This window comes from Narcine bancroftii, chromosome 12 (assembly GCF_036971445.1).
Source record: "Narcine bancroftii isolate sNarBan1 chromosome 12, sNarBan1.hap1, whole genome shotgun sequence".
NCBI lineage: Eukaryota > Metazoa > Chordata > Chondrichthyes > Torpediniformes > Narcinidae > Narcine > Narcine bancroftii.
Window position 1 is genome coordinate 83,688,740 of NC_091480.1, and position 25,497 is coordinate 83,714,236.

At 41.0% G+C, this 25,497-nt stretch overlaps 1 long non-coding RNA gene and 1 pseudogene across 2 annotated transcripts in view; both read right to left on the reverse strand.

Moving 5' to 3' along the window:
- LOC138747183 (uncharacterized) overlaps positions 1-25,497 on the reverse strand; it is a 30,146-nt gene that overhangs the window by 1,879 nt on the left and 2,770 nt on the right. Inside the window, exons 2-3 of one of the 2 annotated variants that reach the window (XR_011347350.1) lie at positions 11,389-11,462; positions 7,219-7,320 (exon numbers count right to left, since the gene is read on the reverse strand). This is a non-coding gene — a long non-coding RNA (uncharacterized lncRNA). The remainder of the gene's footprint in view (positions 1-7,218; positions 7,321-11,388; positions 11,463-25,497) is intronic. The other variant, XR_011347349.1, reaches the window with a different exon arrangement.
- Positions 3,327-3,388, reverse strand: LOC138747817 (U6 spliceosomal RNA; annotated as a pseudogene).

Consider the following 25,497-nt stretch of genomic DNA (forward strand, 5'->3'; position numbering starts at 1 on the left):
TCCAGGCACGTGTTGCCTCCTTTATCCTTAAGCGGCCCCACCTCCATTCTCATCATTCTTCTGTTCTTCACATATGCATAGAACACCTTAAGGTTTTCCTTAATCCTACTTGCCGAGGCCTTCTCATGTCCCCTCCTAACCCTCCCAAGTCCTTTCTTATGTTTCTTCTTGGCTACCACATCAGCCCTTCTTGCTTTTTTATGCTTCCTAAATCTAATGTGGGCTTCCTTCTTCCTCTTCACTAACTGCCTCTCCTGTTTTGTCAACCTTTGCCTATCATCTTTTCTCTGCCTCAGTGGGACAAACCTTTCCAAAATCCAGTGCAAGAGGTCCCTGAACATCCTCCACTTTTTCTCCTGAACACATCTGTTCCCAATTTACTCTCCCCATTTCCTGCCTCATCCCATTGTAATTAGCTCAATTAAACACCTTACCATTTTGTCTGCTTCTATCCTTGTCTATATCTATGCTGAAGCTCAGGGAGTTGTGGTCACTTTCACCGAAATGAGCCCCCATTGAGTGGTCTGTCAGCTGACTGTAATAATATACTCTGTTAAAGTAGGAGAAAGTCAGACTTTGTCAGATGATTACTACATATTTGATGTTTTATACTAATATTGGGACATAATTCAAGCTCCCTTCAATTGTGTAGTTTGTTGTAAGTGAGCCACCTTCCCATTACTGAACTTGAATTGATATCACTATGTCTCTGAGTGTGGTGAGATGCTGTCGCATTTGGTAATGAACAATGTAATAATGAAATACAGTGTGTAATAAAATCAATGGGAATTGTCCCAGTGCTCACATCTCTGCAGGCTAAACTCACACTGAGGGGTTATTTCCCTCCATTATCTCCCTGTTACTACTGGAAATGATTCTGTGTGGCCTCAGTTCACTCCCTATGAAGGGTGGAGAGAAGCCCCAAGAATCTTAATACAGTAATTCAGCCAGAAATAGTACAGACCCGATTTCCTTGAAAACGGATACCTACTTTTTTTCCCCCAGTCCTTTGTGCATGTCAATAGATTTTTTATCTGATGTGATGCTGATGGTTTCCAGGTTGACCTGTAAATTTTAACCAAACATTTCCTGTGTGAGGGCACTTGCGCATTTGACACATTTCCCATATCTGACATGCACGGACTGAATTTGCCTGTAATGGACTTGGGAGGGTTAGGAGGGGACATGACTTGGGAGGGTTAGGAGGGGACATGACTTGGGAGGGTTAGGAGGGGACATGACTTGGGAGGGTTAGGAGGGGACATGACTTGGGAGGGTTAGGAGGGGACTTGAGAAGGCCTTGTCAAGTAGGATTAGGGAAAACCTTAAGGTGTTTTATGCATACGTGAAGAACAGAAGAATTATGAGAATGGAGGTGGGACCGCTTAAGGATAAAGGAGGCAACATGTGCCTGGAGATGGAGGAGATTGTGGAGGTCCTAAATCAGTGGTTTGCAAACTTTTTCTTTCCTCTCACATATCAGTTTAAGCAATATCTATCCCATAGGTTAGTGAGGGATTACTTAACGTGGTGTAAGTTCGGAAAAAATGGTTGAGAATCACCAGTCTAGATCTAATTGTTACTGAAATATTTTGCTTGAGAAAAATGGTCATTGGCCCATTTCCTTTGAGTTATGAAACTGTGCACACAATAGCCTGAATAACAGCACCTAATAGCCTGAATATGCCTGAGATTGTCTGATCTCAAAGGCTAAGCAGGCACAGGACTGGTCAATACTTGGAGGGGAGATCGCCTGGGAACACCAGGTGCTGTAGGTTTCTGTGAGGGGTGCTGGACAAAGTGGTGACTTTCCGCCTGCCTTACAGTAGAGAAAAGTTCAAGAATTTCACGTATGTTACATTCTAAATGTATATTATATGATAGTAATGGAGCTTTTACCATTATGTCTGTATGTATGCTTGCCTGCTTTTGCACTGTTGACCGGAGAAAGCTATTTCGTCAAGTTGTCCATTCAAAGGACTAAAATAGACAAAGCCCAAATAAAATTTATTATGATTGGGTGAGCAGTAGTCAAAAAATGTATTATGACAATCTGAAATTGGAAACAAACCTTAAAATACAACAGTGATATACAGAAATAAACAAGTGTATTCCATTAGAAAAAAATTACATTAAATCTGAAAGACGAGTGTACATTATATGAACAAATTTGGGAACCAGAGATAAAATATGTCGGAAAATGCCGATCACAAACCTCCATCTTATAAAACAACGTAATTATGGGCACAGTAAGATTTAAATATCTGAAAGTAGACGATACAATTTTTTCCCTTTGTTTTGGTTATTTCTTTGTTTTAAGTGTTTTATCATTTATTGATTTTTGATGAGGGTGGGGAAGGGGAGAGAGGAAAAAATGTCACTATTTATATATTGTTGATGATCATTTGTGGATGTTGTTATTGATATGACTCAGTGCAAAAAAATTTTTTACATTTTAAAAAGTTGTACATTCAATCACATGATAACAAACTTGAACTTGAAAATGAGAGAAGTTAATCCATGTGGTTCCAAAACCTGCCTGTCATGGAGTCATAAAGTTTTAGAATGTTAAAACAGGCTCTTTGGCTCAACTTGACCATCCCAAGCAAATTGTCTCCCTAAACTAGTCCCATTTCCTTGCATTTGCCCCATATCCCTCTAAATCTTTTCTATCCAGGTACCATCTAAATGTCTTTTAGACATTGCAATTCAACACTCCTCCTCCAACACTGTCATTGCCAGTTTGTTCCATATAAACCACCACCCTCTGCTTGAAAATGGTGTCTCTCAGATCCCTCTAAATTTTTTTCCCTTGCACCTTAAATCAACATTCCAGCCTCATGCACTTAAAAATACTTTTTCTGGCAGAAAAGGATTCCTCCATCATTGCTATTTAAATAAATTATCCCCTCCCTATAGAATTATTTGTTCGTTGAATTCTTCCATGTTATTTTTATGATCATCCATTGTTAGTTGCATTCTCTAGTTTCAGTCTGAAGGACTATGATCTGATATCAAACTTTCTCTATAATCTAATTGCTCTCAGGCAATGTACAACGCAGTGCAACTGAGAGAATAAATAGAAGGCACATTTTTTCTTGCAAAAATATTTTATTGAGTTTAGCATCAAGCATGAATACAGAACTGACAATTACATAATAATTAATTTGGATTCAAGTTAGCACACATTAAAAAAAACAATGAGAAAAAAGTAAACATAGAAACATAGAAGATAGGAGCAGGAGTAGGTCATTGGACCCTTTGAGCCTGCTCCGCCATTCAACGAGATCATGGCTGATCTTAAAGTTCAGTACCCCGTCCCCTTAAAAAATATGGAACGCTTCACGAATTTGCGTGTCATCCTTGCGCAGAGGCCATGCTAATCTTTATCAGGGTAGGCAGTGGCCAGGGTACACAAGCTGTGAAGCTGCTACTGAGAAGGACAGAATGGTTGAGGTGGAATTATGGATGTTATAGATGTAAGGACTGGCAGAGGACAGAGATTTCCTTGTGAACAGGGTGTGATAGTACAGAATGTATATAGTGTATATAGTTACAGTATCTAGACTGTGCTTACAGCGATTGGCTGAGAGCTTAGCCACGCCTACTGTCTGGGCCTTAAAGGGTTGTGTCCCTAGCCAGGTCAGATCATTCCGGACTGGTCGGCCACCTGTGAAGAGCTCCTGTCTTTTGCTAATAAAAGCCAGGTCGGATCATTCCGGACTGGTCGGCCACCTGTGAAGAGCTCCTGTCTTTTGCTAATAAAAGCCAGGTCGGATCATTCCGGACCGGTCGGCCACCTGTGAAGAGCTCCTGTCTTTTGCTAATAAAAGCCAGGTCGGATCATTCCGGACCGGTCGGCCACCTGTGAAGAGCTCCTGTCTTTTGCTAATAAAAGCCAGGTCGGATCATTCCGGACTGGTCGGCCACCTGTGAAGAGCTCCTGTCTTTTGCTAATAAAAGCCAGGTCGGATCATTCCGGACCGGTCGGCCACCTGTGAAGAGCTCCTGTCTTTTGCTAATAAAAGCCAGGTCGGATCATTCCGGACTGGTCGGCCACCTGTGAAGAGCTCCTGTCTTTTGCTAATAAAAGCCAGGTCGGCTCATTCCGGACTGGTCGGCCACCTGTGAAGAGCTCCTGTCTTTTGCTAATAAAAGCCTTGGTTTGGATCGACGAGCTCTACAGTGGGTAGGAGTTGGGGTTGGGTGGGGTGGAGAGAAATGGTGATGAAAGCATATCCTCAGGGCCGACCTCGGTCAGTTGACCTCTCTCATAGGATTAGCGGCCCACAAAATAGGATCCCACTTACCCACACCATATCATTAAGCCATACATTTTAAATGTTAATTGGATCCCTGCTCACCTTTCGTGGCAGCTCTTTCAATTGTCCAGCATGTGTACGATAATTGTTAAATAGAGGCTCTCAATTCTGGTTATTTAAGCCACAACTGGAGAAACTCAAGCTGGTCTCACAATGTCCATAGGAGGTAAAGATATATTACCGACATTTCGGGCCTGAGCCCTTCTCCAAGGAATAAGCAAAGATCTGGAGGGTGTCTGAATAAGGACTGAAGGCTGGCTGGGGGAGGAGTCCAGACCAACAAAAAGTATTCATTGGATATGATTAGAGGAGAGGTAAGAATTGATTTTAGCTCTGTGAAAGTAGACAGAGGGGAAAGGGAGAGAGACAGAGCTGGGAGAAAGGCAATGGGGGAAGAAGAAGGGGAAGGGATTTGTGTAGGGGGGGGATTTAATTGAAACCAGAGAAGTCAATGTTAATGCCATCTATTTGGAGGGTACCCAGATGGAAGATGAGGCGTTGTTCCTCCAATTTGCGGGTGGTCTCAGTCTGGCAGTCCACGAGAGCATGGATAGATATGTTGGCAAAGGAAAGGGACGGGGGAATTGATATGGGTGGCCACTGGGAGAACCTCGCTATTGAGGTGGACAGAGCCGAGATGCTCCACAGATCCAAGGTGCTCCATGTGGAGCCTTACTGTTCAACTGGAGATGCTGCCACAATTTAGCAGGGTATCTGAAAAACAATTTCTAATGGAAGCAAATCAAATCAAGATAAACACATTTTGTGATCAGAGTAAGTAGAGAGATCAGACCTGATAATTGTGATCTCACCAGGCTGTATGGAATTATGCTAAGGTCACGTTCTTCTGGTATTTGACTCTTTAAATGAGGCTCTGATGTTTCAAATCGAAAGTGCTCATGTGATACATGATGATAACCACAGTGTCCTTATCCTCCCTGTCCACCATTTCAAATTAGCAGGTGGTACCTGGAGTTCTGAACATTTGCTAATGCCCTCTAAAATTTAAAAGAAAAGCTTTGGCAATTCTCTCTCTGTGATAGGATTTTGAATGATTTACAAGACCGGGATGTGGAAACAGATTCAATTGCAGATTTAGAAAGGGAATTGGATGAACACTAGAGAAAGCAACTATTTCTGAGATCTGTGGAAAGAAAGTGGGAGTGGATTAACTAGGTTAATCTTCAGGGCTACCGGTGCAGAATTAATGGGCTAAAGTTCTCCTTGCAATACCATTCTGTCGTTCTGGGACAACATCTTGGAAATAATGTTAAAATATTTGAATTATTAGCTTGGCCCTTCAGCATTTTCCATTCCATTTTCCAATTCCCTCCAGTAAACATAAATGAATGGATCCCGTGTCGTGATTTCTCCAGGTAAACAAGGCTATTAATGCCTATATTGTTTGCACAAAAATGAGGGACCTTGTGCAGAAGAGACAATGATTTTACAAGCCATAATTAAAATGTTAAACGTAGCTGGTGGAAAATTCAGTGGCGTTCTTGACTTGGAAAAACTGCAAACGTTCCTATCATTAAGCAAACTCCTGACAGCTCATGTATCATTAGTGTAGATCACTTGCCAGCATCTATTAGAAGGTAGTGGGAGGGAAAAACTGCTGTCTCTATAATAAAGGACTTTCATTAACTCAAATAATCTGCACACATATCCTTTAAGTGTCTCCACACAAAACAATATCACATTCTAAGGATTAAATTTCTTTGTAAATGAGCTGCAGTACAACAATTTATACATCAAAGTGATTTATTCATTTGATAAGACCTGAGTATTGTTGGGCATTTACTTTGATGTACAATGGAAGCATAACTTTGCACTCAGTGAAGTCAAAATTAATGTCCACCCATCCTGAACAGGCAAACAAACAAAAAAAAATCATTTTAGACATTTTATTCCTATTTATAGCCTTTTCTTACTTTTGGAAAGATTAGATGGCTGTGCATATGAAATACTGTATCATTTTCTTGGTGTGCTGTCCTGGTTAAATGACGAAGAACACAGACCATAGAAATTTGCTGCACTCTACAGGTCCTTCAGCCTACAGTGTTGTGCTGACCTAATAACTGACTCCAGCAACTCACTGAACAATCAGAATCAGAATTTATTGTCATGAACATGTCATGAAATTCATTGTTTTGTGGCAGCATCACAGGTGCAAATTAGCTATAAATTATATATTTAAAACATAGAACAGTACAGCACGGTACAGGCACTTTGGCCCCCGCAGTTGTGGTATTCCTACCAAAAACAAAAGTGCAAAAAGAAGAGAAAGTGAGGTAGTGGCCGTGGGTCATCGTCCATTCATAAATCCAATGGGAGAGGGTAAGAAGACGTCTTTGTACCACTGTGTGTTTGCCTTCAGGGTCCTGTACCTCCTTCCTGATGGTTGCTTAAGAAGAGGGCATGGCCTGCATGGTGAGGGTCCTTGAGGATGGAGGTTGCTTTTTTTATTGAGACACCGCCTCTTGTAAGGGGTCTTTAATGGAGTGAAGGGTGGTGCCCATGATAGCACTGGTCAAGTTCACAACTCTCTGTCTTCTTTTCCTGTCCCTCCATTGCAAGTACTGATGCAACAAATCAGAATGCTCTCCACGGAATACATGTAGAAGTTTGCAAGAGTCTTTGATAACATACCGAACCTCCTCAAACTCCTTATGACGTATAGATGCTGGAGAGCCTTCTTCATGATTGCATCATCATGGAGATCCCAGGATAGATCTTCAGAGATGTTGCCTCCCCAGGAATTTGAATTTCTTAACCCTTTCCACTGCTGATCTCTCGATGACATCTGGTTTGTGTTCTCTTGATTCCAACTCCTGAAGCGCACAATCAGTTCCTTAGTTTTGCTAACATTATTAATGTGCACGTTAATACTCACATCAAGGTGGTTGTTGTGACAGCGCTCAATCAGTTGATCTTTCTCACTCCTGAATGCTTCCTCATTGCCGTCTGTGATTCTGTCGATAACCATTGAATTCTCCTTTCCAAAGCAAGCATAAAAGGTGTTCAACTCATCAGGGAGTGAAAGATAACAGCCATTTATGATGTTGGCGTACAATTCCTGCCATAGCTAGTAAGTATCTAACTCCGTTTCCCTCAGAATTGGTTGTTTGCTCCTAATATAGACTTCCATAAGTCACACTGGGACTCCCTGTAGAGATCTGGATTACCAGTCTTAAGTGCCATTGACAGGTTGGAAGTCTACGGCCTCTGGTTAGGGTATGGGTGCATGGGCACACACTCATCCGCGCAGGTTTTGATGTCAGTGATAGCCTTGGCATATGCATTCACATTGAAAATGAAGAATATAGTTCAGTCCCCCAGTTGAAAGCAGTCCTACAGGCATTTTTCTGCCACCCTCGGCCACACTTCCAATCACTGATGTTTAAGACCTCAGTCTCTGCTTGTATGCCGGGCGTAAAGGTACAGTCATGTGATCAGACTTGCCAAAGTCTAGTCTTTATTTTTGTAATTTTTCTCAATTCCATTAGAAATATTTCAGTGTTGTGATCTGCTGGAAGAGATACTTGAGGAGGGTACTATAGCGACGTTTTTTAAAAAAAAAACAGGTACATGGATAGCAGAGGTTTAGAGGGATATGGGCCAGTAGGGACTAGAGAGGGTGGGACGTTTTGGACAGCGTGGCCAAGAGATTGTTTCCACATTGTATGGCTCTATAACTCAATTAGAAAAGAGCAGAACTTTTTCAGTTGGGCATTTCTGAAGTAGTCAGAGTAAATTTTCTCTTTCCCACTTCTGACAAAGGGTTTTGTACCTTGAACATTAACTCTTTCTCTTTCTACAAATATTGCCTGATCTGATGAGAATTTCTAACATTTTTTTAAACTTCAAATATCCAACATCTGCAATTATTTTTTAATTTACACCCAGCAATTTCCCTGCTCTGGTGTTTCTTAACGCCAGTATGTTCTGTGCTCATTGGTAAATTTTACAATGTCTGGCCTCTTTTATGCAACCAAAATATAATGCCCAGTATGCTGTTACATTTCAGAAAATAAGTCAACAATTAATAGATAGATAGATGTAGATTGATTTCCTTTAGAAAAGTACATTGCAAAGTCAATTTAATTTTATCATATTAAACCCACGACTTGGTATGACAATCCATGTTCAGAATGCTCCATTATATCTTATTCCATCATTGAGAGATAAAGAGCACATAAAGAACTGGATTTTAAGTTCTCCAGTGCATAATGGTTAAGTGTGTTGATTTGGAGCATATGATTTACATTTCAATAGACCCACTGTCTCATCAAAATGGATATATTTTAGGTAGCCCACAGGACAAGACATCATATCAAATCCATTATATATGGGATAATACTGTGCAGACTTTGTTACAGTTCTCAACAGACCAGGTTTTGTTTTTCAGTTGCACAGCTAAAGCCATTTTCACTCTGAGACTGTTAACTACTTCATTCTGATAGGTTTTTATGAAGCATATTTATAACTCTGGCCATTTCTGGACAAACTCGATGCAAGTGGATAATGCTGATTGCACAGTTGCATAGGGGAGTTGGCTGTAAAATAAAAAGACTACTTTGGACAAAGGAATTTTACTTATTTATTAGAATGCTGGGGATCATTTTATTTGAACATATTTCTGTAAATGTAATGACAAAAAATATAAAAGAATGATATTCTCCTGCAAACCAGGATGGAGCTCGAACATAGAATGTAGCTTCACAATGAAAGTTCCACAGATGTTTGTAGAATGAGGATGAGATTTTTTAAAAATCCATTAGCAATGAAGGAAATCAACTGAGGCTACTTATAAAGAAGTCAAAATAAAAGAATTGTAACCCAGCTCACCAAATCTGGAAGGAGATGTATCACGCAGAGGCATTGTGTGTGTGTCTGTCTGTGTCTGTGGGGGGGGTATGTTTGGGTGTGCGTGGTGGGTATGAGAGTGTGTGTGGTGGGTATGAGAGTGTGTGTGGGGGTATTGGTGGGGTGTGTATGGGGTGCGTGTGTGGGGGTGTATGGGGGTGTGTGTGTGGAGGGGTGTGTGTGTGTGCGCGCATGCGCGTGTGTCCATGTGTGGGTGTATGTATGTGTGCGCATGTGTATGTGTGTGTCTGTGTGTCCGGGCATGTTGGAGAAAGAGAGAGCAATGGCTTTTATGTCTGTATTTATGTGTGTGTTAAAAGGTAACGATAATCTGAAAATTTTGGATTTATACTTTAAAAAAATACAAGGTGTTTTCACAAGCACATATTAAATTCCACTCTGCTATTTAATCGAGATGTTATCCATCTAAGTTAAATTATTTAAGATCCATTTCAAAATATCAAAGGAAGGAATCTGAAACAAGAATGCTAGGCATTTGAACAATAAGATTGGTAACAATTAATCCCAAACCTTAGCATTCCAAATTTGGAGTCTGAATTCACTCATAGACTTTTTATGCCCTGACCTGATGATAGTAACCAGTGTCCACTGCAGTACACTAAAGTACTAGAGAAGCCCAGCAGATTCTACAGCATCCAAAGAAAGTAAAAGGGAGTCAGGCCTGAGCCCTTAAATTTAAATTTAGACTTTAGACAGCACGGTAACAGGCCATTTCGACCCACGAGTCTGTGCTGCCCAACTTACACTCAATTAACCTACACCCCCTTCCCCCCCCTCCCTGGGGGAAAACCCACGCAGATGCAGGGAGAATGTACAAACTCCTTACAGACAGCGTAGGATTCCAACTCCCATTCCCGATCGCTGGCGCTGTAAAGACATTACACTAACCGCTACGCTCCTTCTTCAGGAGCGTTGAAAAATCAGGTGCTGGGCTCAAAATGTTGACTGCATTTTACTTTCTATCGATGTGGCACGATGTTGCTGAGTTTCTCCAGCACTTTTGTTTAGTGCCCCAGACCCCAGCATCTGCCGATTTCTTGTTTAACTTCGACTTGTGTCGGCTACCACCTTGGTTCATTCCAGTTCATTCTACAAAGGCAATCTTGCCTTCAGATTTGGGAATTATGACGAAATAGCAAGAGGCAGATCTGTTAATCCCATTCTGAAGCATTAATCTAAATGCAGGATTGTCCAAAGGATTAAACTGGGAAGACATAGAAGTTTCAATAGAACTAAAAATAAAATGAACGATGACAATGTTAATGTGACGCATGCACAGATGTCCTTACATGACCTGTCAGCTGCAAAGACTCTCATCTCTGAGGAAGAGGTTAAAGGTTCAAGCATTGAACACTGGCGAGACCCTTGAGTCCAAGCCCCGGTACAGTGTTTTTTTCTTTCTGAAGCGTGGTGCTGATTTGTGACAGTTCACACACTGCCCTAGGCAACTGTTATCGAAGAAAATCAATCATCTGACATGCATTAAGCTCGGGGTGTATTAAAAAGGGAGAAATAAGAATGGAATACCATTATATAATCTAAGACATTCCTTAAAATTCAATCTTATCCTCATGCTGTTACGATTCTTCCTGAGGTCACAATTTCCTGCTGTTACCCTCTTATTCAAATTGAATCAGGATCAAAATTCTCAAACTCCCGTTGATCCAGGGCACTCAATGTGTAACCAACAGTGAGGGCAAGTTAGATACTTACATTTCAGTAACCAGCTTCATTTTATGCTCGTACTGGGAACATTGAAAGAAAGAACCCACACTTCCATAGCACGTTTCTGACTCTTTCATTGTGTCCCAAAGAACTTTACAGCCAAATACGTACTTTGTAAGTGTAGTCTTAATTCTAATGTGAAATTTCTGCACTGCATTCTTCCCCAAAAAGGAATGTGACAAATGGCATATTATGTGATTAACAAATGTTGTGCAAGGCATTGAAAATTCTCCCATATAATTCTAACAAATAATGCAGGCATGATCTACGGTAAAACCCCTGGTATCCAGCACCTATGGGAATTGGTAGATGCTGGACAATCGTGTTTTCCAGATGCTTGAGACTCACTCTTATAATGCCATCAACAATAAGTATAAACAGTTTAAAAGACAAAAATGCTACACTGAACAAACTTTACTTACATGAATAAATAAACCTTAAAGCATTTTACCTTATTTTCAGTCAGATTCCCTGAAAAATTTAACCATCATTGCATCTGCAGGTTCCTCCCCTCCACAGAGTCATCTGAAAGACAAACAATAACTTAATAGGCAACTAAATTCCCCTCCCTGTGGTGGATTGACTAGCACCCGAGCCCCTAGGCTGAGCTTTAGTAAGGCTCCCCCTAACCTTGAACCCCTGCCCCACCCATCGTTGACTAGAATAAAGTGGCTTTAAGTTACATTAAATAACTTATATTAGGGGTCTCCAAAATGGTCAATATTGACCTCTGGGAGGTCAATCCGACTATCCAATGGGTCAAAAAATGCCAGGGGATTGAAAGTGGAAGGGGTCGATAAATGCCAGGGCATCTATTGAATCTTTGGGGTTGAAAGAATTATAGAACTCAAGGTCCCCGCTTCTGCCAGGAGCCCAAGGTTCCCACTCCTTAGAACCATAGAACACTACAGCCAAGAGAGCAGGCCATTTGGCCCTTCTAGTCTGTGCTGACCATTTTTCAGCTAGTTCAAATAACCTGTTCCCATTCCGTAACCCTTCAGACCTCTCCCATCCATTTTATTCTTAAAGTTCAAGATCGAGTCTGCACCCACCACATCAGATGACAGCTCATTCCACACTCCTACCCTTTTCTGAGTGAAGAAATTCCACCTAATGTTCCCATAAACCTTTCTCCTTTCACTCTAAAGCCATGTTCTCTCATATTTATCTCTCTTAATCTCAGCGGAAAGAGCCTGCTCTCATTTACTTTGTCTATACCCCTCATAATTTTGTAAACCTCTATCAAATCTCCCCTTATTCTTCTTTGTTCCAAGGAATAAAGTCCTAATCTGTTTAATCTTTCCCTGTAACTCAACTCCTGAAGACCCAGCAACGTTCTAGTAAATCTTCTCTGCACTCTTTCAACCTTATTGATATCCTTCCTGTAGTTAGGTGACTAGAACTGCACACAACATTCCAAATTTGGCCTCACCAATGTCTTAAAAACTTCAACATAACATACCAACTCCTATACTCAATACTTTGATTTATTAAAGCAAGACGCCAAAAGCTTTCTTTACAACCCTGTCCACCTGCGACACCATCTTTAGGGAACAATGTACTTTTCTCCTCCACGCTCCTCAATGCCCTCCTATTTACAGTGTACGCCCTTCCTTGAATTGCTCTTCCAAAATGCAATTCCTCGCATCTGTCTGCATTAAACTCCATCATCCATTTACTGGCCCATTCTCCCAGTTGGTCCAGATCCCTCTGCAAGATTTGAAAACCTTCCTCAGTGTCCACTACGCCTCCTATCTTTGTGCAAACTTGCTGATCCAATTCACCACATTATCATCCAGATCATTGATATAGACAACAAAGAACAATGGTCCCAGCACAGATCCCCGAGGCACACCGCTAGTCACAGACCTCCAGTCTGAGAAGCATCCATCCACTGCCTCTCTCTGTTTTCTCCAAATTAGCCAATTTTGAATCCAGTTTACAACCACTCCATGGATACCTAGTGCCTGAACCTTCTAAACTAACCTCCCATGTGGGATCTTGTTGAAGGCCTTAATAAAGCCCATGGAGACAACATCCAGAACCTTCATCTGCCTTCTTGGTAACTTACTCAAAAAACTTTACAAGATTTGTTAAACATGACCTACCATGCACAAAGCAATACTAATCATCCTTAATCAGCCCTTGGCTGTCCAAATACCTATATACCCTATCTCTCAGAGCTCCTTCCAATAATTTACCTCCTACTGACATCAGGTTCACTGGCCTATAGTTATCTGGTTTCTTTTGACAACATGAGCTACTCTCTAATCCTCTAGCACCTCTCCCATTTCTAAGGACATTTTGAATATATCTGTCAGGCCCTCTGAAATTTCAACACTTGTCTCCCTCAAGGTCTGAGGGAATATCATATCCAGCCCAGGTGATTTGCCTACCTTTATTTGCTGTAAAGCAGCAATCACCTCCTCCTCCTTAATCTCTATGTTTCATGACATTTCTATTTATTTCCCTTCCCTATATGCCCTATGCCAGTTTCCTGAGTAAACACTGACACCAAAAACTATTTAAGATCTCCCCCATTTCGTGAGGCTCCACACATAGTTGACCACTCTGATCCTCTAGGGGACCAATTTTGTCCTTTGTTATCCTCTTACTCTTTCTTCCCACTCTTGCTAGGAGCCCGACATCCCTGCTCCTGCTGAGAACCCGAAGTCCCCACACTTACTGGGAGCCCGACGTCCCATTCCTGTCATGCCCCCCTCACTTCCAGGTCCCTTGGCTTAAGCCTACTCAGCCTAATGGTTAATTCCAAGTTTACAGATAAAGCCTTACCAATATATTTAATATTATTCTAATAAAGATAAAGACTCTTACTAAGCAGGGATAAGGAGATACTTTAAGAGATTTGGCTAGTGGCATTATAAAGAAAAAGTCACAAAGGAATGACAAATATTAAGGAAAGAAGCCATGCCTTGTGTAGACTGATGAAGATTTGATTAGCCTTGCAGTTAGACAATTACCATTAATATAAAAGGATGCAGAAATATCACACAGAAACGTCAAACACTAAGAGAAGCTTCATCTGCTTTATGATAAAGATTTGATTAACCCTGCAGATAAAGAATTAGCATTAGACAATAAGACCAAAATCAAGGCTACACAAACACAAAGGTGCCACCTTGAGTCAATACCTTAAATATGTAAGGACTGAAACTTAAACAAGATTAACTGCTTGATGTAATTAATTTACATTCTAAGGAAAAAAAAGCAATGAGAAACAACAACAATCCACCTCAAAACAACCTGTTTAACAAATTTGTGCACAACGCACTGCCAAAAAGGGCCATACAAGGTATGTCAAAATGCTGTATACTTTGAGTAAGGCTCAGTGCAGGGAATGAGGGACACTGTCTATTCTTCTTTGCATCCCTTGCTCCCGCTAGCATAATACAATAAAATTGGTTATATGCTCTGTGGTTCTGCTGTTTGTTCTGTAGTTAAAGAGTGGGCTGACAATCTTCAATCGGCTTTTCATCCTGGGTGATGCCATTGCTGTTTCAACCAACTTTATTCAAACAGCTGCCATGAGCAAAGCATGACCAAGGCACTCCACTGGCTGAATATCTCCTCCCATCTTCACAAAAGGTTTTATGTGTTTCTTCAGAGAACTTTTGCAATTTTAAACCTTTATTTAATTTTTAATTAATTCCTATCTATTTGTTTTCCTTGATTTTTTTTTGCCGGTTGCTTGAATTCCAGATTACATGGGTTTTACTGCATTATGTCCCCTAAAGGCTCTCCACTCAACCCACAAGAACCCAGCTTTGACAAGGCAGCGGCCATCTCTCAGCATTTGCACTGAGGCACCAGGATAATTTTCTCTGCACTGATCTCTTGGGGCAGACCTGAGTCCTCAGCTTTCTGAGAAGTGTGAGTTCACAAGTGAGCAACAGCTGAGAGTTTTACCCAGAATTCCACCACCCTACTTGAAATGCATAAAATGTAGCAGATAAAAGATTACACAAGTGAGAAACTTGAGTTCGTCTCCACATATTTTTAAGCAATACTGGAGGTCTAACAAACTCAAACATTCTACTAATCCTTCTGAGGATGAAACACCGAATATTGATCAGGAATACAGGTAGCATCATGGAATGATATTAAGCACATAATCTTGACATTGATAAAGTATCAAACCAGGCTGGCAGTCCAAGGCCCCATCTGTTTCGAGCTTAAATGTTTCATCAGATCATAAACCCAACCTGGCCCACTGTGAATAGCACTATATTACAGTGCCGCTAACCCGAGTTCGAACCCAAAGCTATTTGTAAGGAACTTGTACATGCTCCCCGTATCTGCATGGGTTTTCTCCGAGCGCTCCAGTTTCCTCCCATCCTCCACAAAAGTACGGGTTTGTGGGTTAATTGGGTGTAGTTTGGTGGCACGTGTTTCAATGGCCAGAATCGGCTTCTCCAGGGTTGTAAATAAAACATTTTAAAAATAGATAGGTAGCCAGACTCCAGTGAGATACATCAATGTTTCTGTTAAGAAGCTTCAGTTAAATTAGCACCCTCAATAGACTGGCCTACATTCTATCCCAGGAAGAGTTCATTTTATTACAGTTGATAATAATTACTGATATTTACTAATCATTGATTGCTTTCAGTCATTCTTCCTCCAACACTTCTTTGATTAGCCAGCTTCATTCAACCTCACTCACCTAGTTCCATTCATGTCTATCTATGCAACGTTTCAAAGGCATTTGGATAAAATCTTGGGTAGGAAAGGTGTTGAGTGATATGGTTCTAATGTTATTAATGTTGATAGGCTTGAAGGTCTGCATGAACAAGAATGGCCATCAGCCCCATTTCTGAACTGTAAGGTTCTATGAATTGTCAACTGAATAATAAGTAATTATTTCTAACACTTTACTTATGTTTTAATTTCCCCTCTTGCAAACCAAGTAGAATTGGTAATCCACATCTTTGCTTTGAAAGCAAAACAAAATATCTTGAGAGCATTTGGGATAGAAATTAATACAATACCAAATGCACTAAAAGCAGGATACAGTAACGTTGGGAATTTTTTTCTTAGATTAGGTGGGGTTTTATATAATAATTTTTTTCTTTTTTTGCAAGATTTCAGCTTGAGAAGATGAGAACATATTCATTAATTGTGGTGCAATGCAATTTGTGACATCATATGATGTCATATTGTGATATATATTTTTCCCTTCTTGATTATGTTCTCCTATTCTTCTCATGTGTTGTTTACCTATGATATGATTAATAAAAAGACTGAAAAAGAAGGTAATGCTATTCACATTGAACATAACCTCACTTTCAAAGCCTTTGGCAGAAATGAATTTCAGAAAGAGAATTCAATGCCCATGTATTGGCTAATTAGCACACGCAGCGACAGATGAATTTCTACTCCTTTGTCTTTGATGAAGAGCCAAGCATTTTATACAGTTCACTTCAGGAATCCAAAACTCTGGTTAATAATTGAGAAAAGTGTAAAGCACAATCGTAAAAAATGTGCATCTAACGAGTTGGCTGAGAAAGAGCAATCTGTGGTAAAATATCAGGTATTTTGAAAGCTTCTTTAACTACAGATGTAAACTAATAACTACAGACATTTTTGAACTCAGCCGGCGCCATCATGGGCTTCAGTCTCCACTCCATCGAGGACGTCAACAAGAGGCGGTGTCATAAGAAAGCAGGCTCTATCCACAAAGATCCCCACCACCCAGGCCATGCCCTCTTCAGACAGCCACCATCAGGAAGGAGGTACAGGAGCCTGAAGACAAGCACTCAGCAGCACAAGGACAGCTTCTTCCCCGCTGCCATCAGATTCCTGAATGGACAATGAACCATAGACACCACTTCACTTTCTCCTATTTTTGCACTAACATTTATTCTTATATGAAATTTTTATTGCTACATTTGCACTATAATTATTGCTGCAAAACGATGCTTTTTATGACCTGTTCATGACAATAAATTCTGATTCTAACATCGTACAGCATCCTAAAAGTTTGCAGGCTCAATATCAGGTAAAATTTGACAACAAGTCATTTGAGGAATTATTAAGGCTTGGCCAGGGAAGTAGCTTTTAAGGAATATTCTTTGATGATATGGGTTTGAACTTGCAGAAGGAGTAACTGAGGTGAACAGTATTGCTGCGCTGGATGGGTCACGTCTCCAGAATGGAGGACCATCGCCTTCCCAAGATCGTGTTATATGGCGAGCTCTCCACTGGCCACCGTGACAGAGGTGCACCAAAGAAAAGGTACAAGGACTGCCTAAAGAAATCTCTTGGTGCCTGCCACATTGACCACCGCCAGTGGGCTGATAACGCCTCAAACCGTGCATCTTGGCGCCTCACAGTTTGGCGGGCAGCAACCTCCTTTGAAGAAGACCGCAGAGCCCACCTCACTGACAAAAGGCAAAGGAGGAAAAACCCAACACCCAACCCCAACCAACCAATTTTCCCTTGCAACCGCTGCAATCGTGTCTGCCTGTCCCGCATCGGACTTGTCAGCCACAAACGAGCCTGCAGCTGACGTGGACTTTTACCCCCTCCATAAATCTTCGTCCGCGAAGCCAAGCCAAAGATTGATGTATTTACACAAGAGCTAAATGTGGAGACAAAGTTAAAATAGAAGGAAGATTCACTGATTGGGTCAATAGAAGGGAGTGGGAATTATAAATCCCAGCAATATGCATTGTGTCTGAACCGCATGTTTCTCTGTGAAGAAATCCACGTGACCCCTCTCCAATCCAGTTCAGCTTATAAAACACTGGTTAAAGGTTTGACTGCTTTATTGCTTCTCTGTTTTCTTCTCAGAATTTAACATCGTCCAACTTCTTTGGTTTCTTAAACAAACACAAGGACAGACTTGAGTTAAAGATGTGACTGGGTGTTTCAACTTAAACTTAAATATTCAAATAAGATTGCCAGGCAACTAGAATCGTCCAGTCATGTGTTATTCGTTCAGATTGTACTGTATATGTCGGCGAATAAGATGGTATTTGAATTCTAAAACTGTCACCCCAAAACCAGGGATCGTTTTACATGAACCTCAAGCGTTCCCTTGCGCCAAGTATAAAATCTGACCTTAACAGAGAAGTCGCAGTGCTCCCCCCACATCAAGTATAAAATCCAAACCTTAACAGCGAACTCTTGGTGTTCCCCTGTGTCAAGTATAAAATCCGAACCTTAATGGTGAAGTCTTAGAGCACTCCTGCACCAAGTATAAAATCCGAACCTTAATGGCAAAGTCTTAGAGCACCCCTGCTCCAAGTATAAAATCCAAACCTTAACAGCGAAGCCTCAGCACTCCCCTACGTCAAGTATAAAATCCGAACCTTAATAGCGAATTCTCAATGCTCCCCCACATCAATATAAAATTCAAATCTTAACACTGAAGTCTCTGTGCTTCCCCCACGTTAAGTATAAAATCTGAACCTTAAATCTGAAGTCTCAGTGCTCCCCGCGCCAAGTATAAAATCCAAATCTTAACAGGGAAGTCTCAGCGTTCCCCCATGGGGTCCATCTGCCCAATCTGACTCCCATCGGCTCTGAACAGGCTTTTTAAACAGCCTGCTAAAGGAGCTAGCCATGGTTTATTTTAAAACATGCTAATAAAATTTAAACCTTTACTGAGTAATATGATTTCAAAATATTGTGACAGCATCACTCCACTGGTTGATAAAGGACTATTGGGGCTGCAAGATTTGGTATAGTCCTATGCAGTCAGTATAACTCAAAACCTACATTTTAGGTGGAAATTCAGGGGCCCATCTTATACACTAGTTGTCCTGTATGCTGGGATATACAGTAATTCAATGTTTAAGAATATTTATGCTGATAATACTCTCAGAATCAATTTAATTTGAAAAAGTAAATTCCAAGGAAAATGTCTGATAATAAGAAAAAAATGGCAGAATCAATACCTCCCTTTGGGCGCGGTGAGACCTGCAAAGTTCCTGCAGCATTTCTGTGTTTTTAGTGTAATCACAGCATCTGCAGATTTTCGTGTTTCACTCAATAAATGTTGCCCAGTTATTCTATTTTTGTTCATAGTTGCCCCACAGTGCCGTTGCCAAGGCAATAGGATAACTTCAAGCCAGATGCACAACTAGTTCAGACAGGCAGATCTTTAAAATTTCAACGATTCAAACTGTTTCAGAGAACCAGTTGGCTTTGTCCTGGTTCCAGGTGAAATCCAATAGGTTTTCACTTAAACACTCATCAATGTCTTCTTGCAGAGTGTGGGTGGCAGGATTGTTCTTGAATGATATTGGTCAAAACAAGCATTTTCCACTCGAGGGAGATAGTTAGACTTAAAGTAGTTTGTGCATCACGTCCAGTAATTTTCAAATGTTGACCAGGTGTTTTGTTAAAATAAAGTAAAACTTTTGATGACTTAATGAAGAAAGCTAACCTGATCCTTTGAGTTTCCTCGGCACTTAGTTGGTTCATGATTTATGTCAGTACTTTAAGTCTCTGCACTGTGGAATTTTGTCTCACCAAGAGAAAAACAATGGTAACATAGTAGGGAATTGTCTTTTCCCCCCTTCTGATCAATTTCATGAAATCTGATGCTGAAAGAGTACAGGATATTTCTTGAAATTAGGGATATTATCAGGATAAACTTATTTCAGGCCCTGCAGTATTTACATTCATAAGTTCAATTTGGATGGACTGTTTCTTTTGCTATTCTTTATCAGTACTTTTTTGTAGTATTCTGGGGCTTCATCAGGTTCCGAATCCTTTTGGGGAACAAAGGGAGATTTATTTTTTGAACAGTAGGAGTTATTCCAAAAAGCCAAACTCTTAGCCTGGCAAATTGGGAATTTCCCAATTTGCTGGCCTCTTTTCTATTATCAATTATGGATTGTTGTCTTGTCAAAATTATTCAAATGAGCCAGGCATTGTCAACCTGAGGTGTTCTGTGATGAATTATAGGCTCAAGGCGGCATGGTTGACGTAGAAGGCACTATTAGCGTAGCTGTTAGACCACCAGCGACCAGGGTTGGAATTCGGCAGTATCTGTAAGGAGTTTGTACGTTCTCTGGCTTTCTCCCACCCTTCAGAACACACACTGGAGTTGAAAGTCAATTGGGTGTCATTGGGCGGCACGGGCTCGTGGACGGAAAGGGCCTGTTATTGTACTTATGTCTAAATTTAAAAATATAAGATCTACAGTACATCATTAAGAAAAATGATAAGAATGTCTTCAATAAAGATTTTTATCATGTCTTTGAAAACTTTGAACTGTCTAAATTGGGTATAGCTGGAAATAGTTCCTTATCTTGGTGATACTATGTATAAAAGACATCTTGATTTATTGGAGTTGTTCATTTGAATTAATTTGCAGGTTATGTATCGGAATATGGATATAGGGAAGTTGGACCCCGTCTGTAGTCTGAAAATAAAAGTTAATCCTTGAAAAAAAATTGATGTGGAGGCTGATATGGTGTTAAACAAGAAAGTCCATTGTTTATATTGTTTCCAAAGGGCTAAACCAGTGGTTCTCAACCTTTTTTCTCTTTTTCTATTTAAAATAATTTTATTGAGTTTAACATAATAATTCTACATACAAAGTCTACTAATATAACAAAAGCATGTCATATCATAAACATATCACATATTAATATAAATGTACTGTCATTCAAAAAAAAACCCATCCATGTTTGTTGATTTAACATAATTCCTTAAAAAATAATTCCAGATAAAAACCAATTGAGTTACATTATACCAAACCTTGGTCAAAACCAGGTAATCTGTCTAATTGGATGACATGATCTAGGACAGTGGTTCTTCCCACTCACCTACCATTTGAAGTGATCCTTAAGCTGTCGGTGCTCTGTAATTAGTAAGGGATTGCTTAAAGTGGTAGGTGAGTGGGAAGGGAAGGTTGAGAATCACTGCTCTAGACTCAATTGTTACTGAAATATTTTGCTTGAGAAAAATTGTCAATGGCCCATTTCCTTTGGAGTTATGAAAACATGCACATAACGAGTCAATGAGGATGATTAAAACAGTGTTTTTTTTTTCTTTTCACCCACATCCCACCTTAAGCAATCCCTTACTAATCATAGAGCACATACTTAAAGTGGTATGTGAGTGGAAAAAAAAGTTCAGAACCACTGCTATATATAATCAATTAAGCTAAAAAAAAAAGTAAAAAGGAAACAAAAAAAAATCTAAAACTAAATCTAATCTTCCCCCTCCCTCTAATCAAGGTTACCTTGTAGAAAGCAAGATAATGATATGGATCAAGTACCAACCTTCAGAAACCAGGCAGAGAATCACCAGAGCATCCAAGTTACTTAAATCTGATAGTATTTTATGGATGGGCTACATATCTTTTCAAATTGAAATTTTCTATCTATAATGTTGCATCTAATTTCCCTATTTTTATTCCTATGCCATAGATGCTCTGTGGTTAGTAAGGAGATTATTTAAGGTGGTATGTGACTGGTTGGGAACCATTGGGCTAAACCCTGAGAGCAAGCAAGGAGAGGAAACCTATGAAGGTAGCAAGGACCAGTGGAGCACAAATATGGCCTAGGGGCCAGCTCAACCTTGCTGGGCACTGCCATGGGGGTGGAGCAGCAAGAGATCAGGAAGCACCATAGAAATCTTTTCCATGGTGGCTCCCAGAGGCCTAATCAAACTGAAATGAGTTATTGGGTTAGTTTTACTTACCTTCAGGTAAGAAGTAAAACACAAAAGTCTGCAGACTCCATGGTTGAAGTAAAAACATAATGCTGGAGAAACTCAGTCTACTTTGATGAATTGCCGGTTATGTATCTTTATCTTTGCTACATGAAATACACTGTCCGACCTGCTGAGTTTCTCCAGCATTGTGTTTTGACTTTCATTCAAGTAAGGTGGGTTCATATTTGAAGGGAAAAGGCAGCTGTAAGGAGGGCGAGATCTGGCCTTCACTAAACCCTTGCTGAGTACCTGGGCACCAAGGAGGCCACTGTTAGCACAACGGTATTACAGCACCAGTGATCTGGGGCTGTCTACAATGAGTTTGTACCTTCTCCCCGTGTCTGCGTGGGTTTCCACCCACCTTTCAAAACGTAGCGGGGGTTGTAGTTTGATTGGTCTATTTGGCCGACACGGGCTCGTGGGCCAGAAGAGCCTGTTACCGTGCTGTACATTTAATTTTTAAAAAATTTGATAGCATCAGCTGACCAAGTTAGAGAGGAGTTGGAGGAAGATGGTGAGTTCCAGAAAGGAAAATTAGAAATAGCAGCAGGAGTAGCCCCTTGAGCTTGTATTGCCATCTAATTCATCTCGACTTGAGATCAATCGGCAAAGGCTGCTAACAGCTTGAGAGGGGCAGTTGTGACAGAATTACCACAAAGGCCATCACACAGGGTGTTAGCACTGACTTTGATTAAAAGCTGTTTCAGTAGGACAGAAAACCAGTTTGAAAACTGTAGCAGGGCGAATTCTGGGAATGGTAGGTGTAGATTTGGCAAGTTGACAGTGCATTCAAAAACTTGGGAACGAAGGTTAGAGATTAGGTGACAGTTCACAGAGACAAAGTGGGTAAGGTCAAGGGTTGTTTCTTTTGAGAGAAGGGTGATGGCAGATGTGAAAGAGAGGATGATCAGAGCTGAGAAAAGAGAACTGCCAACAATAGAAACTTAACAGAGGTCAGCACTTGATCAGCACTTGAGTGAAAATAGGGTCAAGAGATGCCTCCTGGTGGAGTTCAGAGAGGCCATGAGGAAAGAAGACACCACTTCATGGCTAGGTCTAATGTGAATCTTCATGGAAATTTGGGCCATTGTGCTAAGGAAAGCACATAGAATGGTTTCAATGTTCATGGCAAAGAAGGCCACAAATTCCCTGCATGTTATAGAAGATGAGAATGGAGGAAACCAGGTCAATGGGTTTCAAAGAATGAGTTTCAAATAAATGAGAAATCCTCAGAGGATTTTCATGCATTCCAATTTGATCTTGAAATAATAAGCAGTTCTAGCAGAGGTGGGTGGCCTTGATGGTGTTCGAGGCAGCACAGCCTGATCCAACAATGAGTGGATAAAACCATTGCCTTCCCAATCGGTTCAGATCTATGTTCCCTGAACCTCAGGGAGCGGAGAGGAGATCCATACTGGGGTGAAGCAAGGGGGGGGGGGTGTAGGGAGATGGGTATAATGGGCATTGGTAGAGGTGGGGTTTGGCTGTAGATTTGACATGGAGAATGGAGGTTGGGATTTCTTAGGTTCATCTGCAAGTGAACAGAAAGAGGGTTTATTCCAGTGCTGAGATGCAGATGGTTGTGTGGGGAGGGGGAAGGGGAATGTGGGTGGAGAATGAAATGCAGAGGTGATTACATTTTATTTATATATGATCAAGAGTGTCAATGGGAGTAGCAAGACCCATGATCTGAAAAGTCAGCAGGTGTGTCAGTGAATATGATCAGAATTGTTCAAAGGTTCCTTTTATTGTCACATACTAAAAATATAATATACAACTTTTGTCTGCTGTAAGACAAAGAAAGAATCATTGTGGCACCCTGAAGAATGAGAGAAAGTGGCAAAAAGGAGACCCTTCAGAGACACTGAGTGTCTGTGGATTCACCTCTAGCCCCAACAACTACACAGACTCCAGTTCAAACCATCGGCAAAAAGACCTCAGCACCAAAGGCCTTATGGGAGCACTTCATGACTTTGCATCCTCTCAAATTCGGATTCCAATCCCCGGTTCCCATGAGCCATTCTCCAGCATGCGACAGCCTGTGTGAGTCCTTCAACTGCCAGTCACCCACAGGACACACCCTGAGCCCCTCGCTGGACTGCTGCCATGGTCACCATCCTGTAAGGTCGTCTCCTATCCTTCCAGACAGCCTTGCACATTTTGTATTTTCCTTTCAAGAACACTGTGTAAAAGTTGGAACACGTGTAAAAACTAAGGCAAGGAAATTTAAAAAAAACAGCATTTAATGGAGCAACCACATGCGTGTTTAATTACTAATATAGAAACTGAATTCTGGCAGTTTTCAGGAAGTCGTGTGGGAGACCAGTGAACCCTGTGACAAGGGATACTGTCGCTTGTTGATGCAGAATCACCACGGTTCCTCAGTGAAGAGAATGAATAAGCAAAAGGATAAAGGTGACCCGGTACTTGGATTGGGATAATAAAATTAGGATTTTAAAAACAAGAAGATTGGACTTGTAAAGAAGTAGTGGAGGAGGGGACAATCCAATGACACACTCCAGATTCTGTCAGCTCCTCCTTAGAGAAGTTGAATCCTGGTCCTTTTCCTGGGAGTTTTTCTGCTTTGATGATATCTTTCTAGCTGTCATATTGCACATAGGACTGTTCTTATCTGAACCTGAGAACCAAGATTGGATAATGGGACAGTAGCATGCAGTCTGGGTGATCTTTGATACAGTAACTCCGCCCCCCCCACACAATCCTCTCCTTTACAACACACCTGGATGATAAATTATTAGAAGTCACTATATTACCTGTAATAATAACAGAGGTCCACTCCATTGGTGTGGGGGCCACTTCTTTTTATGTTGTATATTAATTATTTGGATCCTGGAATGAATGGCTTTGTGGCCAGGTTTGCAGATGATATGAAGGTAGGTGGAGGAGTCAGTAGTGTTGAGGGAGGCTGCAGAAGGACTTAGACAGATTAGCAGAATGGGCGGAGAGGTGGCAAATGAAATACAATGTCAGAAAGCGTTCGGTCATGCTCTTTAGTGGAATAAATAAACAGGCAGACTATTTCCTCAATGGGGAGAAATTTGAAAATACCCAGATGCAAAAGGAGTCCTCATACAGGAGAGCCTGTAAATAAACTTGCAGGTTGAGTCGGTAGTGAAGAAGGCAGATGCAAGGCTGGCATTCATTTCAAGAGGAAAAAGAATATAAGAGCAGGGGTGTGATGTTCACACTTTAAGCGACACTCATGAGACCTAAGAACAAAGGCACATCCATACTGTTTGACTGTCCTGCACTGAGGAGGTAGCTGTGGAACAGGGAGGGTCCACAGGAACAATCAGCCAATAAGGGTGCTTGATCAGACAATTGTACAGTGGTTTACCACAGGAGTATTGTGAGCAGTTTTGGGCTCCTCGAAAGATGTGCTGACAATGGAGAGGGTTAAAGGAGGTTCACAAGGACGATTCCAGGAATGAAAGGGCTATCATATCATGAACATTCGCCAGCTCCTGGCCTGTAGTTGTTGAGAGATTGAAGGAAGATCTTATGGAAACATTTTGAATGTTGTAAGGCAAGGTTATTTCCCATGGAGGGAGAGTCGAGGACAATAGGGCACAACTTCAGAATTGAAGGGTGTCCCATTAGGACAGAGGTAAGGAGGGTGGTAAAACTGTGGAATTTGTTGCCACAGGCTGCTGTAGAGGCCAGGTTATTGAGAGTATTTAAAGCAGAGATTGATAGGTTCTTGATGAGTCAGGACATCAAACATTAAAGGGAGAAGGCTAAGTAGTGGGGCTGAGTGGAAAAATGGATCAGCTCATGATTAAGTAGCAGGGCAGACTCGATGGGCTGCTCCTATGTCTTATGGCCTTATGGAGACGGTAATTTATTG